At 37.6% G+C, this 19,010-nt stretch overlaps 1 long non-coding RNA gene across 2 annotated transcripts in view; it reads right to left on the minus strand.

The window, feature by feature from the left end:
* The window catches only part of LOC123394408, a 120,343-nt gene extending 104,410 nt beyond the window's left edge, over positions 1-15,933 (minus strand). The window contains exon 1 of one of the 2 annotated variants that reach the window (XR_006609137.1): positions 15,584-15,933. This is a non-coding gene — a long non-coding RNA (uncharacterized LOC123394408). The remainder of the gene's footprint in view (positions 1-15,583) is intronic. The other variant, XR_006609136.1, reaches the window with a different exon arrangement.
* Positions 15,934-19,010: the final 3,077 nt, after the last annotated feature.

Here is a 19,010-nt window from a genome sequence, read left to right on the forward strand (position 1 = left end):
GGGCCTATCAAAAGCAAGAGAGACAACTGTGTGATTTTAAGCCACATGTTTGGATTCTCCATTTTGAACATTCTGTCAATCATTAGTGACTTTGATACAACAGAAATTTAGGAAGGTCCCAGGCCATTCATTAAATATTTAGAAAATAAACAATAATGGTAAATCTTCTTTATGTTCAGAGACTTTCATAAATTCAACTTTAAAGCTGCCTTCCCTATATATTAAAGGGAAAGAATACAATTAAATTTAATTGCTTTCAAAATTTAGAGAAAGGTCAACAATTAGATCAACTTCTGATCTTATTTTTATTATTTATAAAGATTAACTTTGTTGCAGAACTAACACTTTTCCAAGATGGTTCTTCAATTAGATGCTTACTACCATGAAATAAAATATTTTCTGGATCATCCTGCTATAAGTGAAAACTGCTTATAAAATTATACAACAAAGAATCTAACAAGACCAAGATAAAGTTCCTTCTCTCAAGACTTATGAATGACTAAAGTAGACAACACACACATAAGATCTAAAATATAATAAAATATATTATAAATATTATGGGAGGAAGTGGAAGGAAAAGATTTAGTTTTAAATTATGGGAAGCCCTTTTGAGGACTTTATAGAAAAGATAATTTGAGATGGATGTTAAATAGTAACAGATCTCTCCAGGTAGCAAATAGTAGCAGGTTGTATCAGTCAGAAACATGACACGAAAAGGGGCAAAAAGGGCACCTGGGTGGCTCAGTCAGTTTATTATCTGACTCTTCATTTCTGCTCAGGTCAGGATCTCACGGCTTGTGGGATCCAGCCCCGCATCAGGCTGTGGGCTCAGTGAGGAGTCTGCAATAGAGTCTCTCCCTCTGCCCTTCCCCTGCCACCATGCATGTGCATGTGTTCTCTCTCTTTCACACCACTCCCCCCTCTATATATATGTATATTTATCTATATATAAGCATATATTAGTTATATAATTGTAATATATAATAAATATATGATAATAAATCATAATTCTTAGTAATATAATTATTTATAAATGTTAAAATTATTGAATCATTAATTTATAATTTCTAATTCTATAAATATATGAATATAAATATATATATCTATGGAAATATAGAAAGAGAGAGAGCAAGAGAGAGAGAAAAGGGGCATAAAGTTCAGAAAGCATACATCAATTAGGAATGGGCAGGCTGCAAAAGTCAAAGCAGATTGACAATAGCTTAAAAAAACAGTAATAATAACAGCTATAATTTTTGAACACCTACTCTGTATCAGGCACAGCACAAACACTGTACATTCATTATGTATATCCTTAAAAAACTATGAGGGTCTAACTGTTCTCACTTCACTAGGAGGGATATCTGAGGCTCAGAGAGGTTAAATAGTTTGGTTAAGGTGACACAGGTAGGCCACACAACTATCATATGACAAAGGCAAGGTTCAAAGCCTGAACACTTTTCAACACCCTTGTTGCATCTTCTAATAACATAGTTCTAATTTAAAAATTCAAGATAATATTTTGTGTTTCCAGGGATAGTACCATCTCTCAGACACCATCATAAATACCAATATTTAACCACAATCAGATATTCTCCGTTCCTTTAACATACCCCAAACCTTCCTTGTTCAGGTCTTTCCTTCCTTCTGCAATACTTTTCCCTGGAGGGTAACCCTAAGAAAATCCTTCCTCCTTTCAATACTTATTCCAAATACTATTTCCTCTAAAAAATCTTCCCTGATCCTTTCAATCAGATGTTTCCTTTGCAGTTCCAAAGTACTTAAAAAAATCTTGGTCTTAGGGCACATTTTCTTAATAATACCTCCACTTGATTTTTATTTAAATGTATACCTTGCCTGCTTCCCTAAAAGGGCTGTAATCATGAAATAAGAAAACAGATACAGGAGCACCTGAGTGGCTCAGTGGGTCAGGCCTCTGCCTTCGGCTTGGGTCATGATCTCAGGGTCCTGGGATTGAGCCCCATATTGGGCTCTCTGCTCAGCAGGGAGCCTGCTTCCCCCACTCTCTCTGCCTGTCTCTCTGCCTACTTGTGATCTCTGTCTGTCAAATAAATAAATAAAATCTTAAAAAAAAAAAGAAAGCAGACACATTGCATTTTAGATGTTTATGCATATATCCTTCTGCTTCTCTAAATCTAAAGGTAGGAAAACATCGTCTGTAAAGAACTAGAGAAGAAATATTTTAGGCTTTGTTGGTCATATGGTCTCTGTCATAACTGCTCAACTCTGCCATTATGATGCAAAAGCAGCCATTGATCATATGTAATGAATGGGTGTGGTTGTGTCCTAATAAAACTTTATTTACAAAATGTGTGGCAGGCTGTAGTTTGCTGACTCCTGTTCTAAAAGTTAAGGTCATGTGATTGAGTGCTTTACTCTTAAACAATATCCATTGTCCTCTAGGCCTAGATGAGGTGTATATTTCCCCTACTCCTTGAATTCAGATGTGTCAAGCAACTTGATTTGGCCAATGAAATTTAAGTATGATATAGATAACTTGCAGGCAGAAATTTTGAGAAACAGTTTGTGTTTTGTAGCCTGTGTAGGGTTGCACTCTCATGGCTGGTTGTAAAAGCTATACGTATTTTACAGGCAGTGTGGCTAGAGGGAGTTAACTTCAGTTGGTGATACCTAACTATGCCAGAGGGGAGTTGATTGGAGGGAGGTCAAAGAACTGAATAACATTAAACCTAAAATTGAGTTTCTCACTCTCCTTAGTGACAGCAGCTTTGTCCAACAATAGTATTGCTATTATTTCAAATAAGTCTGCACATTTGACCTGTTCAATACTTCCTTGCACCTTTTATAATATCTAGAGATCTGAGTTATTTTCTCCCATGGACTAAGCATACTGGCAGATATACTGTCTTGGGAAATACTATGTCGGGAAATATACAGAGATTATTATTAGCAATAGAGCTATATTTGTGGGAATTTTATGCATAGGCAGAAAAGATGGCTAACTTCTAGCCATATTGTATTTAACTGAACAGAACCACAACAAGCTCCCATTCTAAAACTTCTTGATCCATCCATCCTTCCGAAAGAGTCAGTTCTCCTCCAACACATGGGAGGGCAATAGAAAAAAAGGGAATGACCTAATGTCCTTTAGCATCTCACATCTAATATTATGTCTCAGTTTCATTCTTTTCCTAAATGGCATGTATATGCAGGCTCATGATTATCTGTATGTCTCAGGTCAAAACAGTAGCAGGGATTAAACTGTATAACCAAGACAACTTTCTGACAGAAGGCACAATGCAGGTAACTCCTCTGTTAAAATAATTTCAGTGAGAGAAGCTAATTCAGTGCCTGAAGAAAACTTACACATCAACTAGTTCACCTCCTCACCAGACCCCAGTGAATGCTCATATCAACTCTACAACATTCAGTAAAGGATTTTCCAGTCATAGTTGGTAAAATCGAAGAATTATAAGTATTTGAGAAACTTATGTTTAGCCCATCCTAATCTGTAAGAAATTCTTCCTTATATTGAACTGATGATATCTGCCTTCTACAGCTTCCAATCAATTGTTTAAATCTCTCAAGTAAGTATCAGCAATTTCATCTTGTAGGGAATTTTTCTCAACTTCCAGGTTCTTGAGAGTACTCTCATATTTTCCTCTTTTAAATTCAAATTCGATTAGTCAAATTTTTTACCTCATTAATTTTTGATATAATGTTCAATGATTCATTAGTTGTATATAATACCACTACTCATCACATCACCTGCCCTCCTTAATGTCCATCACCCAGTTACCCCATCCCCCATCCTGTTCTATTTTTATTTACAGTAGATATGCAGGATGTGTGGGATCAGGAGGATGGAGGAAGGAGGAAGGGTCGAGATAAGGTAACTAGAAAGAGCCAAAGTAAGAAAAAGGACTTTATTTTCCTCAAGTTCTACACACACCCAAAGAGGAAGATTCCTAAACTGAATTCTTTGTACCAAATTTAAAAAATTAAGTTAGCAATTTAAAAAAATAAATTATGTTTTAATTCCTTTAGAAATCATCTACTCTCAATTATTATTTCTTTCCAGGATAGAACAATTTATCACTAATTGCTTGTCATTACACTATCAAACTGTGTTAATGGATGCCCATCTTTTTAAAGGCTAATTGCAGATATGAAACAAATTTCTAATTAGTTTTAGAGCTTGGGAGCAGATGCATCAATATTGGAATCATGCAGGTGTGTATTTGCTTATTTGAATTTTTTTTCCTCTTCAAGAGAATAAGTATTCTGAGTTCTGTTTGAAGTTTCTAAAAGGTCACTCCAAAACTTATTATATTACTTTATAAAATTCAGAGTGAAATTTACTGTCTCTTAAAAAAATATTTTCTCCAAACTCTCAGTGTCCTCGAACTATAAGCATTTTAAGGTACTTTTCACTTTTGAGTTTATATTCTAGTTATTTTTGATAGGGTCTAAAATACAAGTTCTTTCAAGGGCAGGAGTCATCTTAATTCCTCTTTATACTCCTCAAACACTCAACATCAATGAGTATTGAGAGAACAGGTGAAATCTGAGTATATCCTCCTTGAGGTTAAATCTCTATTGCTGGAAATTTTTTTTTAAAATTGTGTCTCATGAGTCTAAAGAAATAATGTTATATGGCTGAGAAAATGTGTTGTGGAAACTAAAAATCTCACTGAGACATGAACTTCCCTATAAGGTGGAAATTAGCTTTGAGGTTGCTCTGGGGTTTTTTTCTACCTGTTCCCTCATTCCTTCCCCTGACCAGTCAGACCACAGGCCAGAGGTCTGCTCCCCCTGTCCTTCCGCCCAAGGTGGGAGGATTGAACTGCTTAGATTTAGGTTATGGATTATGATGAGTTTTCTAGGGTGGAGCTTTCAAGGAGGCTTTGATTTTCTTTTCTCCTAATTCTCTTCCTTCCACACTTGGAAAGTGGTAAAGGCATCAGCTTTCTCTCTCCACCTTTTCCCATTCCACTTTGCTTCCACTTTGTTCTACTTTGCTTCCTCCTCTCTCCAATTCTTTTCCATCCTCTCCCGTCCTTTCTCGCTCTCCCTTTCCCCTACACACACACACACACACACACACACACAATTTGCCTCTCCCACTCTGTCACTCATCAAGACACTTTTCCCAGGTCTGGGAGGTATGCATGTCCAGTTGTACAAGCCAACTCAGTGCTAAACCAATGAAGCAAATGCTCTTTCCTGCTGGCTTGTTTCCATGTTTTCCTGAGATGGCAGGTGTAGCTTTTCGCTTTATAGGGGTAGCCATTTCTAAATGTCAAATCTGGGCTCAATAAGGTGGTGTCTATGCCTACATCTAGTTTGGGTGTAAGTTCTACAAGATCCCAGTACAAGTTACTAGACTTCGTCAGTGGCTTTGGGGGCAGAGAACTAATTTGTAATAAAATGTTATTTTGTTTAACTAGTCATTGTTCTTTCACTAATCCCCTTCCAGAAAATTATAGGAGGTATTTTTATGAGGGAAAGATTCTGGTATTCTTGGGTTCCATGGCCAAAGCACCATTTAAAAAGCATGCCAGCCTCACTTTATTCTCAATATTAGAGTATGTGTTTGTATACACACCTATAAATATACTGATAGATTTCATATTAAACATTAAGCTGAATTTCACCTAAATAAAAGCCTGATGTAAACAATTAAAATAATATCTGGATTAAATTCTATAGATCTCACTCATACAGATTGTCAATCTATTCCCAATACGGTCAGCATTAGTTAATGATATTTCCTCTGCCTATTACAACACAAAGAAAACTAATTACATAGCACCTTTGTAGTGAAAAGGATTAAAATAAGGAACAAATATTTCAAAAAGTAAGAAATAAATATGAATGTGTATTTATCCCCACACAGAGCTGTGAAATTCAAGTAAATAACTGAATATTGGTCTATATTATACAGAAGAATTATGGCCTCTCTCTTTGGCTTTCTAAAATAAAAATAAAGACAAAGCAATTGATCACTGAGTAACAAGATCTAAGATGCCTTTCAAATGAATTTATATTAAGTATCCACAGGGTGTATTGCCATCATTTTTTAAAAGTAAAGTTCATTTTGCTGAAAAATTGTGTTTTAAAAGGTTCATTTATTTCCCTTTTGCAAGCCCATACCTGTTCAATGACTAGATATATTTTTCCTGCTTTTAAAACCATTATCTGTCTAAAACACATTTTAAAAAAGCTTTGTGTCTTTTTCCCTCAGTAAATTATATGGATAAACATAGAAAATGGCCTGCTGATGAAAGGAAATACATTTATAAAAAGCAAATGAGTTTTATCATGCATTGTTGTTCCAATACTTTAAACTTTGGGGGGAAGGTTTATGCCCATCCCTACCCCGGCTCTTAACACTTAACACACATACTTCAACTCCTAAGCTCCTTCATCTATACAGAAGAGCGCCTGCGATCCAGTTCTGATTTAAGAGTTGTTAACAGCAAGCTAGGCCCTGGATATGAATCTGATCCTTTATAATACTTCCAGGGCAGCTAAGATTTATTTAGCATCCAGAACATTCAAGACCCTGTGCTGGCATTTTTAGATCCCACAATCTCAAAGACATAACTTCTACCCCCATCCTTCTGTGAAACTAATTCTAGCAGTTAAGTAAGGCTCTGGGTTATGAAGATCCTTATCCCAGCCCACCAGTCTACTCAACGGTCTCCGGGACTCCTTTTGCATTTGGGCCCTCAGTGCCATCAGGCAGCAGATACTCTTCTCTCTTGAGTTTTGAATGGGACAGAGCAGAAAGGAGACAGAAAGAGGACAGTATAATGCATGCATCATTCAGTGTATGCCAGGTGTGATGGCTAATTTTATGGCCATGATGCCCAGATAGGTGGTCAAACATTATTCTGGAGCTTTCTGTGAAGGTTTTGTTTTGGATGAAATTAACATTTAAAACAGCAGACTTTGAGTAAAGCAGATTGTTTGCTATAGTGAGGGAAGCCTCCTTCATTCTGTTGAAGGCCTAAATGGGACAAAAGATTACTCCTCCCTCACCCCCCCCCTCACTCATCCACCAAAATTCTGCCAGGAGACAGCTTTCAGATTGAAACTGTAACACTGGCTCTTCTCTGGCTCTCTCTGCAGATTTTGGACTTGCCAGCCTCCATAATTGTATGAGCCAATTTCTTAATAATAAATACACACACAGACACACACACACACATACACATACACATACACATCCTATTGGTTCTATTCCTCTGGAGAGCCCTGACTAGTACACCAGGTAATCAGCGTAAGATGTGCATCTCTTATTTGCTTCCAGTTCTCTCTGAGCCCTCGACCAGCACTTTCTCCCATCTTTACCTCTCCACCTTTCCCTGCATCATTGTTTTTACCCTCATTCTGTATACTTGGAAATGACTCTCTAAACATATCCTTAATCCAAAATCTTAAATCTTCTGTGGTTCACTTCTTATACCCCAGGCCTGAGTCCATCACTATCTGACTTTTGATACTTAAAGATTTTGGAATCTAGGAACCCCTTTTCTCTCTCAAGTGCCTAGTCCTTGCTTTTAAAACTATCCTTTCTGCCATCTACTTTTTGAAGCTTATCTTGAAAATCAAACACTGACTTTTCTGTCATCAGTTTTTACCTGCCCCACCCTAAAGCTATAAATGTCTCATCATCTATGCTTAGGGAACAAAAGGAAAATGAATCATGAAAAAAATGTTTTTGGTTCATCAGCTAATATTTGCAAATACTTACACTCCACAAGACACTGGCATAAAATGAGATTCTCAGACCTGGCTTCACATTGGAATTGTCTGGAAGCTTTTCAAAACTATCAATGTCTTAGCCTCTCTGCCCCACCAGAGATTCTGATTTAATTGATCTGGGTGAAGTTTAGATGTCACTATTTTGCTAACCTCTTTCAGTGTTCTAATGGTTCTAATGGTAGAAATTGCTGTTGCAGAGGAAAGGCATGGGACTGGTATATGGTTTTGCCATGAACTAGTCAGACGATCCCTGGAGGGTGAACATCACCTATCTGGGTTCAACGTGCTTCTGTGAAAAATGTGGCATTGATTTTCAAAGTCTTCACTGAACTAACACTAACATTCTGTGAATTCATCCCTGTGAGAACTAAAAGGGTGACTTTGTCCAGTGAGTGATTATAGTAACAAAAGAAGAATTGGTGTGGTCACACAAATAATGCTTCTATTTTGCCTTGAAGTAATATATAGCAACTAAAAGAAACCAGTGCTCTTTTCAATATAAGGGTCTTCTGCTGTTGTCTCTGTTGAATTGTTTAGGTACCAACATCAATTTAGAAGCACCTCTATATGTAGCTCTACTCCCTCAGTTCCTCAGCTAAGTTCAATGAGATTAAGCCTCAAATATTTTCTATGTTGAAAGCATGCATCTAAACATGTAAAAAGTGACCGACCAGATCTTACTAGTAAAGCATTTTCAAAATGTGGACTGTATACAAGGAATTTCAAGTGGTTGCTTTAAATAGCACTGAATCACAGAGGTAGAAGCTTTCTCCTTTTGAATTGTTTTATTTCTCTCGGTTAATCAAGAAAAAATATCCCTGTTCAGTACTGAGATATCTTCATCACATTGCTAATACTTGTTAATGTATTTTAAGAATATTTTAAGAACGAGATAGTAAATTGCAGGCTCTGAAGCAGACAATGGTATTTAGCTAATATTTAATAGCAATGTTTGGTTCTCACTCTTTTTAAGATACATTATATAAATGGCAGATGCATTTCTATCTAGATTTATAGAAGGCTTCCTTTTAAGATACTTTTATTTAAACAAGGAAAAAGCTATCAAGTGAAGATTCAGATGAAATTATTGAGAAAACATTTATCTGGGAAAGGGTGCATGAGAGTTAATGTCAACTAGACAGCCTGATTGAATAAAAAATACAAGTGTTTTAAAAGGAAAAAAGGAAATGACTGAGGTCATACTATTAGGGAGTTGAATTATTTTATTTTGTTATTGGCTGGGTCTGCATGGAAAGCTAGGGTAATAGAAGTTTTTTTTTCCAATTGGATGAACAGGAGATGTTGACCAGACAGATCTTACTATTCCATCTTATCATTAAATACATTAATTATAAATAAATTAAGCACTTTGGTCAAAAGGCTGATAATTTTTTAAATTATCTGTGTCTACACCACCTGTGTCTAGGTGAAACACATTTTAGATACAAAGACACAAACAGGTGGAAAATAAAAGCATAGAAAAAGACATAATATGAAAGCAGTAATCAAAAGAAAGCAGATGTGACTATACAAATACAAGAAAAAAAATAGACATTAGGACAAAAGCTGCTAGAGACAAAGCGTGACATTTATAATAATAACAAGGTCAATCTGCCAGGACTTGTATTAATATTAGTATTAAAGAGGGGTTTTGTTTTGTTTTGTTTTGAGGAGTTACATTGTTCTGATAACTGCCTATTTAGTTATATGTAATGTTTATTTTCCAAACAAGTCTGTTATTTTCACTTATTTATAGTGAACGGGAATCTTAGGTGAGATTCTGGTACTTTGACAGAAGGAATTTATTGGCACACCCTCTGATTTGCATATGGCCTCAGAGGCTCATGGAAGACAACCTGCTTCTTGTTGGTACTAAGGGACAAGAGTGCTAGCCTGAAGAGAGTCGGGGAGGGGGTAAGGGGGGCACTGAAAGAAGAATCCCTATAAATGAGGAAAGAGCCGGGCATGACAGCAATGCAGTCTGTGCCAGGAAAAACTGCGTTAGACCGGAAGTGAAGAGGTAGTCACTGGAAGGTGTGACTGTGGGACCTCTAGGAGAGCTCTCTGGTAGACACCTCTGCTCTTCCACTAGGAGACCTTATCCCTCTTCTCTAATGGAAGAAAAGGAAGAGTCTAACCAAATGGAGACAAAGAGGTAAATTAGGTCCAGAGTGAGGAGTTGGAGAAGAGAGCGGATTCCCAGGGGGTTCCAGAGGTCAAGTAAGGATCAAGGCCATGATGGGAGACCTGCATAAAATCTGAACTGGGCATCCTGTCTGGAACTATGTGCATAAGCAACTAGCCTCACAGCAAGAGCAAATTCCAAGCAAAGGAAAGGGAGATGCACTGGAAAGCATTCAAATTAAATTTGAAATGATTCTCCCTGGGGAACTACCCCCCTACCCAAAAAAAAGAGATTCAAAAAGACTTTAAAAATGTCAAGAAAAATCTAGAAAATTATACAACGTTTAAGAAGAGCATTTCTCATTGAGAGGTGCTGATTGATGCAGCAGCCTTAGGGATAAACTGCAAAATAAACCCATGAATGGAATGTAGAATGCTTATTACTATGAAGCAATATATTTGTATATACAGTAGAAGACATTTCTCCTATTGTCTGTGATCTTCCTAACTTGTCTATGAAGTAATATTATTTCCATTACACAGTTCAGGAAACTGAAATTCAGAGAGGTTAGAATGACCTCCCAGAGATCTCCAGCTGCTGAAGGCTCAATCGTAGGCCTTGTGACAGCCATACCAGTGGGCTCACCTACAATCTCACGGCTTCCAGGATGAGTCAAATGTGCTCCCTTTATACACAGTCTCCAGGAGCCCAGCGTGGGTTTTCATCCGTCAGAGTGGACTTCACAATAATAGCCCAGTAGGAAACGAGTGACATGCTGCCCAGAAGGCAAGATTGCTTTCATCTGGGGCCTCGACCAGACATTCATCTTCCTCATCCATGTGTTTATAAAGGCCAGACACTGCCATTCCCTACTGGAGTCTCAACAGCAGAAGTCTTTCGAACCCACAAAAGTGCAGTATAGGGATGCATTTCCCATCAGGAGGACAGGTGACAACCGAGAGACAGGAGACAAGGGTTGACTCAAAATGAAATGTAGGAGACAGACCTTACTCCCTAATCTACAGGATGGAACAAAAATTTAGAATTATGGTTTCAATACCTCTAAATACCAGCTTCTGCTCTAATACAGACTATACTGAGCTAGGATCTGGCACCAAATACCTGCACGAATCATCAGAACAGGGTGACTGCTCCTGTTTTCAAGAGAGTGAGGATTGGAGAGAAGGACGTATGTTGGCAGTAAAACCTTCACAAGTTCCTAAGGATTTATTAAATGAGTAAATGAATCAGACTAAAATCCCACTTTTATTACTATTTTTTAGAGATGTTATTTATTTAACAGAGAGAGACACCGTGAGAGCAAGAATACAAGCAGGGGAAGCAGGAAAGGGAGGAGCAGACTTCCCGCCGGGCAGGGAGCCCGATGCGGGGTTTGATCCCAGGACCCTGGGATCATGACCTGAGCTGAAGTCAGACGCTTAATGACTGAGCCACCCAGGTGCCCCTAAAATCACAAAAAAAAAAAAAAAAACCTCTTATGGTATTCTACCAAGATATCTTGAGACTAAATTTGTGACTTTTAGTGAGAGAGAGTCAAATGGGACACCAGAATCATAATTTGCTATCCCCAGAGAACAAAAGAGACATGCTTTAGATTTTTAAGTTAACAGTCGTCTGTAGCATGATCATCAACATCACCATTACCACCGCCACCATTGTTAACAAGAAGGATTAGGCACATATGGCAGAACTGAAAAGAAATGGCAGAACTGAAAAGAAAACTTGGATTTACCAAAAAAAGAAGAATGCCAAAGGAGGAATGCCTTTAGCAAAGAAAAATACTAAAAGATACATTTTTTTTAAAATTATGATATCTAATCTTTCTAGAAATTAAACAGAAGGGAGCCATGTAAGACAGAAAAAAAAAAGTCAAGGTGAATAGAATGATAGTAATTATTAATAGTAATAGTATATCCATATCCTAAAACAAACATGTCTCATTCCTCATTTTCCACCTCTAAAAATAACCTTTGGAAATTTCCTTTAGTTGATCGCTTCATCAAGATTATCATCTAAGTCATAGAAAATTGTTCAGTTATGAAACATATTATCATAACAGTCTATAAAAGCTCAATTCCTCCAAGCTTCTCATCTCCATTTTAGCTTTTCACCCCATCTTCCTTTGGAAAACAGCTCCATTCCTTCCTTGCACGGAAAAATTTAATATCACAAAAAATGCTGGTTTTTGTAAAAACCAACTCAGTTGGAAGACAAAGAAACAAGCCTGGTATCTTATTAAAGATCTTTAAAATGTTGAGACCAAACTGGTTTCTTACATTGCAGAAACATTAAGAGTTTGTTCCATAACTCAAGCATCTTGACAAAACCTTCCCCCTCAATAACCATCTATTACCACATAGAGTTGTTGTTTGTGATTAGCTTACTTATTATCACATATTAAAGGAAATGATCTTGAATCTAACATATTTGTTTTCATGTAATTCACAATTTTCCTTCCTTAGCCTCCTGCTTAGTTCAGCTGACCTTTCTTCCCCTTGAGGCAAGAGTTTATTTAGGTTGGAGGCAGTTAAGAGCCATTCCGGCAGAAAGTCCTCAATCTGCGCCACTGCTGCAGATTATTTTCCCATCATTACAACTGTGTCACCAGAATTTATTCATAAATTAACTTTTGAATCACATTTGCTGACAGAATAACCACCATCATGTTCAAATGGTATATCCGTAAAAGAATTGCCCTCTTAGCAATATTTATTATTAGTGTAAAATACTTTGGAAAATTAGTGGAAAATACTTTGCTAGCTTTATCTGTTCTGACTGGGTTTTCCATAGCATTTTCCCATTCCTGAACATGTCAAATTGGGGTGTCATTGGAAAGCACTTCAGCTACCTGCTTTGTGGCAGAGTCACCCATTATTTCTGAGCAAAAATCTTCCGTATGGTTGGTTGCCTAAGCCTAGTGTCACATTATAGGTAATCCGTAAAGCACAAATATTTGTATGTGAAATATAATGTTTATGTGTGAAATAGTGAACACGTACCTCTGTCAGTTTCTCATTGCAATATTTTTTCCTTCAAAGAATTTTTTTTTAGATTCAGACATATTTCTTTATGCTATACATTCAAATCTTGCTTAAATTTTTATATTTTTGTTACTTTATTAGCGAGTAGATTTCTCAAGTAACACATTGAGCTTGTAGCTCTTCTCCATCAACAGTGGCCACTAAACTCCAAATACACAAAGCATTATTTTTCCAATTAGAACTAGAATGGGTTCTTATGGTCTTCCTTTCTTAGGAATAACTTATATTTTGTCATCATATTCAGAAAAAAATCTTTCTTTTGACCAAAAAATCCAGTGAACTAGACTTAGAAAAAGTACATCTGTAAATTAGGATTAAACATAAATAATATAAATTTTATTTATCAAACATAGCTAACAAAGTTATTTTGCAAATTCAAAAGTAAATTTAAAAATTCAGAATTTTTTAATGTTCAGAATTAAAAACCAAATAACTAAAAATAAATTATGAATAATGTTTATATGTTCTCAGATTTTTATACACTTCTCGGTTACAGTTCAGAAACTAATTTAAAAATACTACACATAACAAGCATACAAATAAACCACAAATTGCACATGTTCAGCATTTCAACTGATCTATAGCCTATTAAACAATGTGAGTTCTGAGATGCCTGGGTAGCTCAGCTGGTTAAGCATCTGCCTTTGACTCAGATCACGATCCCAGGGTCCTGAAATCCAGTCCCTGAACTGAATCAGGCTCCTTGCTCAGCAGGGAACCTGTTTCTCTCTCTACCTGCAGCTCCTCCTTGCTAGTGTGCTCTCATTCACTCTCTCTGACAAATAAATAAGATCTTTAAAATAAATAAAGTAAACAAGATGAGTTCTCTGATCATGAGCTTGGATACCATGATATGCCAACTGCTATAATGGTTTCTAAATACTCCAACTTTCTGTAGTTTCTTTGCATTCTTTTTTTTTTTTTAAGATTTTATTTATTTATTTGACAAAGAGAGATCAAAATTAGTCAGAGGCAGGCAAAGAGAGAGAGGAGGAAGCAGGCTCCTTGCTGAGCATTGAGCCTGATGTGGGGCTTGATCCCAGGACCCTGGGATCATGACCTGAGCTGTAGGCAGAGGCTTTAACCCACTGAGCCACCCAGGTGCCCTCTTTTTTCTTTTTCTTTTTCTTTTCTTTTTTTTTTTTTTTTTTAAGATTTCGTTTATTTGACACAGAGAGAGAGAGAGTAGCAGAGTGAGAGGGAGAAGCAGACTTCCCACTGAGCAGGGACCCTGACACAGGACTCGACCCTGGGACCCTGGGATCATGACCTGAGCCGAAGTTAGACATTTAACCGACTGAGCCACCCAGGCATCCCTTTCTTTGTATTCTATTGGGAGCTAATAACTGAGAGTTTGCACACTGACACAGAATGCAGAGCTCACTTTGACACCTAGTATAATATCTACTTAAATAAAAAGATTAAGAGAAATATATATTTTAAATCTATAATCTGTATCATTGCCTCTTGTTTTGTGTTTTCTCAAAAAAAACTTTACATGAATCAGATTTATTTAGCTGTGGTCCTTCTTCCAACCTCGATGTTCTCTTTTATTTCAGGAAATATATCCTGTTGTAATTTTCAGCTAGCCCTTAGCAAAACTCCTAACCTCACTTTAGACATTTCCTTCAGCAAAACTAGGAAAATCATTTATTACAAAATATCTTTTACTAGAAAATGTGACTGTTTGGGCATCTTTTTCCCACCCTGCCTGAGGGAAACCAACATTACCTTCTTAAAGAAGACTTTTAAACAGAGATCACATAGGACTCTCTTAAAGGGAGAGATAACTATGGCAGCAGCCCTTGGGAGAAATTAGTTCCCTGGATTTCAAAGGGGAAGATATTTGGAGGTTGTGTGAGAATTAGGAGCTCATGCCTCACTCCCTTGCAGCAACTGTGGATGTTAGCAAAACTACATAGGGCATGATGCCATCATGAATGGGGAAGCCTATATCCAAGTCACCAAGGCTCTACACTTGGTAAAGTCTCTGCTTTCAGACTTTGGCAGAGATGCCATAGAGCAGATTGCCCCCAAAGCAATAGGCAAGTATATCAGTGATCCTCCCAGTGGAAAGAAACCAAATAGCCCTTGCCAGATTTTCTGGATTTCATTAGATTCCCAGGACCTTTACACAACCTTGGCAATGGAGAGGGAGGCCCAATGATGAATAATATTGGGTTTCCTACCATTTTGGCCAGATAGAGGCAAAGAACAGAAATGTGTTTTAGAGAAATGAAGAACTATAGAATTTACAAATTAACACCCATGACACATTCAAGTTTCTACAGCCTAACAGCTAGCAAGTAAGTTTCATATTCAGGAGATTTATAAAAGCTCTTTAATGCTATTGGCTTTGTGACAAGCAATTTCAACATATTCCACCCCTAGATGGATCTTCATAGTGTTCATTCAATTTACTTGTTTATTCCCCAAAAGTATTTGAGTTCCTTCTGTGTATTAGGAACTGTTTTAGGTTCTGTGGTTGTAGTTGGAAACAAAAGAGTCAATAACTACTGTACCCCATGGAAATTCTATTTTAGTCATTTAGACAATAGACTAAGTAACCATAACCTGTATTACGTTAGAGAGTGATATGGCCTAAGGAGAAAAATAAGACACCAAAGGAGAATCCAGAACTCACTGTGCTCCCTGGTCAGAGTGCTCCCCCAACTTGGTTCCACAGATGAGCAAAACTGCTAGTCAGGATTATTACTTGGCTTCTGCAGCTGTGAATTTGGTTGGCAGCAATCCATGTTCTGGTGGGTGCAAGCCCCTACCGGTTCTTCATCACACATTCCTAGTGACTGAGCCATACAGATTCCCCTACAGTTTTCGTGGTGTAAGATCAGAGTTGGTGCTCCCAAAAAGAAACCTACAATGAGTAGGGGTGAGGGTTGCTAGTTTTATCCCCTGGGTTTTCTTCTCCAGCTGGAGGAACCACAGGCTTAGGGGAGATGTCTTCACAGTGCTGCCTGGGGGAGGAAGGATGCGGTCAACATGCAGCCACTTCTCTTACCCTTTTAATGCACACGGTCTTGGTCTCTATAGTGCAGGGGGGTGCTTCAGCCTCACCTCTGTATTCTAGGATCCTCTCAGTGATATCTTTTTCTTGCATGATTGGCTTTTTTTTCTTTTTGCTTTTTTTTAATTTGGTTTGGTGTGGGGTTTTTTTTTTTTTTTTTTGGTGAGAGGGAGCAGGGTTAGAAACAACCCATGTCATCATCTTGGTGAGTCACTTCCTTACATCTCAGTTTGACCCAGCGACTTCATCACTACTGAAGATATAAATACCTCTCCCTTTTGAGTTCATCAATGTCATGGAAGAAAAGACACTCTGCAGAAGGTAGTGGCACCCAAGCTTGAGAGACAATCATCAGGGTGGATATGATTTCTGTCCACTCAGTAATTACTTCTTGAAACAGGATGATGCTAAATACAACTTGAAGCTTATAAGCTAGTGCAATCACTGGATCTCAAAGCATAGCTCAGAATCATCAAGGCCTATGAATCTCCTTTGAAATTGTTTATTTCCATGAAATTACACTATAATTTTTTTGGATTCTGTTTGACTTCAGAGAATTCTGCAATAGGAAATGAGGCTTCTCAGTGGTGGCTATGTGCATAATCTACATATAATCAATCTGTCTTAGTCTGGTTTCTCCAGAGAAACAAACCAGTCTCTTTATGTATAAAGAGATTTATTATAATGAATTGGCTCATGCAATTATGGAGGCTGAGAATCCCACAATCTGCAGTTGGCAGGCTGACATCCCAGGAGAGCCAATGGTATAGTTCAGTCTGAGTCCAAGTCCAAGGGCAGAAGACCAATGTCCCAGCTTGAGGACTATCAAACAGAAAGTAAATTCTCTCCTTTTCTGCCATTTTTAGTTGTTATTTAGGCCTCCAGTGGGTTGGATGAGGCCCACCCACATGGAGGAGGGCAACCTGCTTTACTCAGTCTGCTGATTCAAGTGTTCGTCTCAACCAGAAGCACAAACACAGCCACTCCATGGCTCAGCCAAGCTGACACATAAAATTAACAATTACACCATGTTTTACTGGACAGTAAGCCCAGGATGGTAAATGATATTTGAGTCATTCAACGAATTTATCAAATATTTATTAGCTCCTATTATGCATTGGTTTCCAGTGTAGGCTCTTGGGATACAGTAGTAATTAAAACAGACAAAACCCATCTTATGAAGTTGACATTAAGAAGTATAATTCCACATCTCATAGACACTGGCTTTCCACTGTCTATTGAAGGACCTCCAGGCTCTTGCAAATTTGTCCCACCCCACAGCATCCAAATATTCTAGGAATTTGGTCAATTAGTCAACAAATGATTGTTAAATGAATGAGCGTCGTCCATTTTCTTCCTTTCTTCCCTCCTGGGCCTATCTTTCCTCTGTGTAGCTAGGTGAAAGTGCCTCATTCCTGAGAGCATCTGAGATTTACAGCTGACTCAGCTCTTAATGACTGCCACTATGACCCTCCCAGGTACCCCACCACTATCCAGGACTCTTAAGAAGCCAAAGGGATCTTAGCTCCCTGGAGTCTTCAGCTCAGGAAAGATAGTCTAAGTTTCATGCAGAAATGGAGGTGGGTAGTTAGGGTTTGAGGACATCCCCCCTTCCTTTTACTCTCTGGTGTTAAACTGCCATACATAGGTAAATAAAAAGGGCCATCTGTATTCAAACAGTTTAAAAAGTTGTTACAACAAATACATCTGTGATTTAAAAAAGAAGAAGAAGAAAAAGAAGAAGATGGATAGTCCCCTAAACCTACGTTAATCCCAGGAAATTGGAGGAAGGCTTGGAGGGGTGTTGAGAATCTGAACTCAACCATGCTGTACTCAAAATTGCCCATCAGGTGACAGAGTCCTTGTCACTGGACCCACCCCATGCGTCTGACTCCTCTTTCTTTCAGATGACTTATCTCTTAAGAGGTGCTTCATTCCTCATATAGATTTCTGGTGAACCAGTGCTGCCTGTCCTCCAGACATGCTGTGCACATGGCCACAGATCAAACCAGCATCCCAACTACACACATAATTGGTTTGAATCTGAACTACTACCTCCTTGAACAAATCAATAACAGACTTGTTTGCTCTCCCTGAGTTTTTAAGACAAACAGATTCGATGTCTTGCCATCTCAGTAGAAAATTCAATCTTGTGAGTCATAAAAGATCTGACAAGTCGGTTCTATTAGAGGACCTTAATTCCGAAAAGTTCTTGATTTGAAAAAAAAAAAATCCCTTTACAAAAGTTTTTCCTGTGTCCTATGTGACTAAAATTTAAAAATTATATTCCTAGAATTTGCTTTTTCTTCTTCCAATGAGCCATACACATGTTTCTATGGTAATATTTAAAGGCTTCTGATTGAATTAAAGGACCAAACAAAAAGAAAAGTTTTAAACTTGATATCTCCTTTTTTGTCACACTGTACAAAATCTGACTTGCAAAGTTCCCAGCACATCCTAACAAAAGATGCAGATAAAGTGTGACAGGCTAGCCTCCTCTGGCTTGAGGAAGACTCTGACATCTTTCCTTTTGCCTGTTGGTTACAAATGTTCTACTTGTGAGAAATTAACCCAATTCTTCCAGGTCTATAACACATTTCTCAAATTTTTCACTACAAATGAGTTAGCCTCTCCTAGTTTGTGTTTGCCTGTACACTTAATTTTATTTTGCTCTGTTTTGCTACTGAATAGATTACCAACAGTTACCATTTATTGAGAGTTAGACGTGGTTATAAAACATTTTCTCTAATCTTCCTTACAACCTGCAAGGCAAATATTCTTCTTCACATATAGCCACCAAGGTAACTGAGCTGAAAAAATAATTTGCCTCATTTGTCCAAGGTCACCCAACCAGAGACTATAAATTAAGGTTTAAAAAAAGGTTTTGCTGAATTTCTCATGGTCCCTGTGTGTCAGTAATAATGAATAATGAATGTTGCCATTACAACACAGCTATGGTTAGAAATAAAGAGTGAAATTTTGTGGTCTAATTAATGCTCTGGAAAGATGTTTTGAAAACCAGTCTCCACACAGTTTCCTGTGTTCT

This window comes from Mustela putorius, unplaced genomic scaffold, assembly GCF_011764305.1.
Source record: "Mustela putorius furo isolate JIRA1106 unplaced genomic scaffold, ASM1176430v1.1 tig00003834_pilon_pilon_pilon, whole genome shotgun sequence".
Taxonomy (NCBI): domain Eukaryota; kingdom Metazoa; phylum Chordata; class Mammalia; order Carnivora; family Mustelidae; genus Mustela; species Mustela putorius.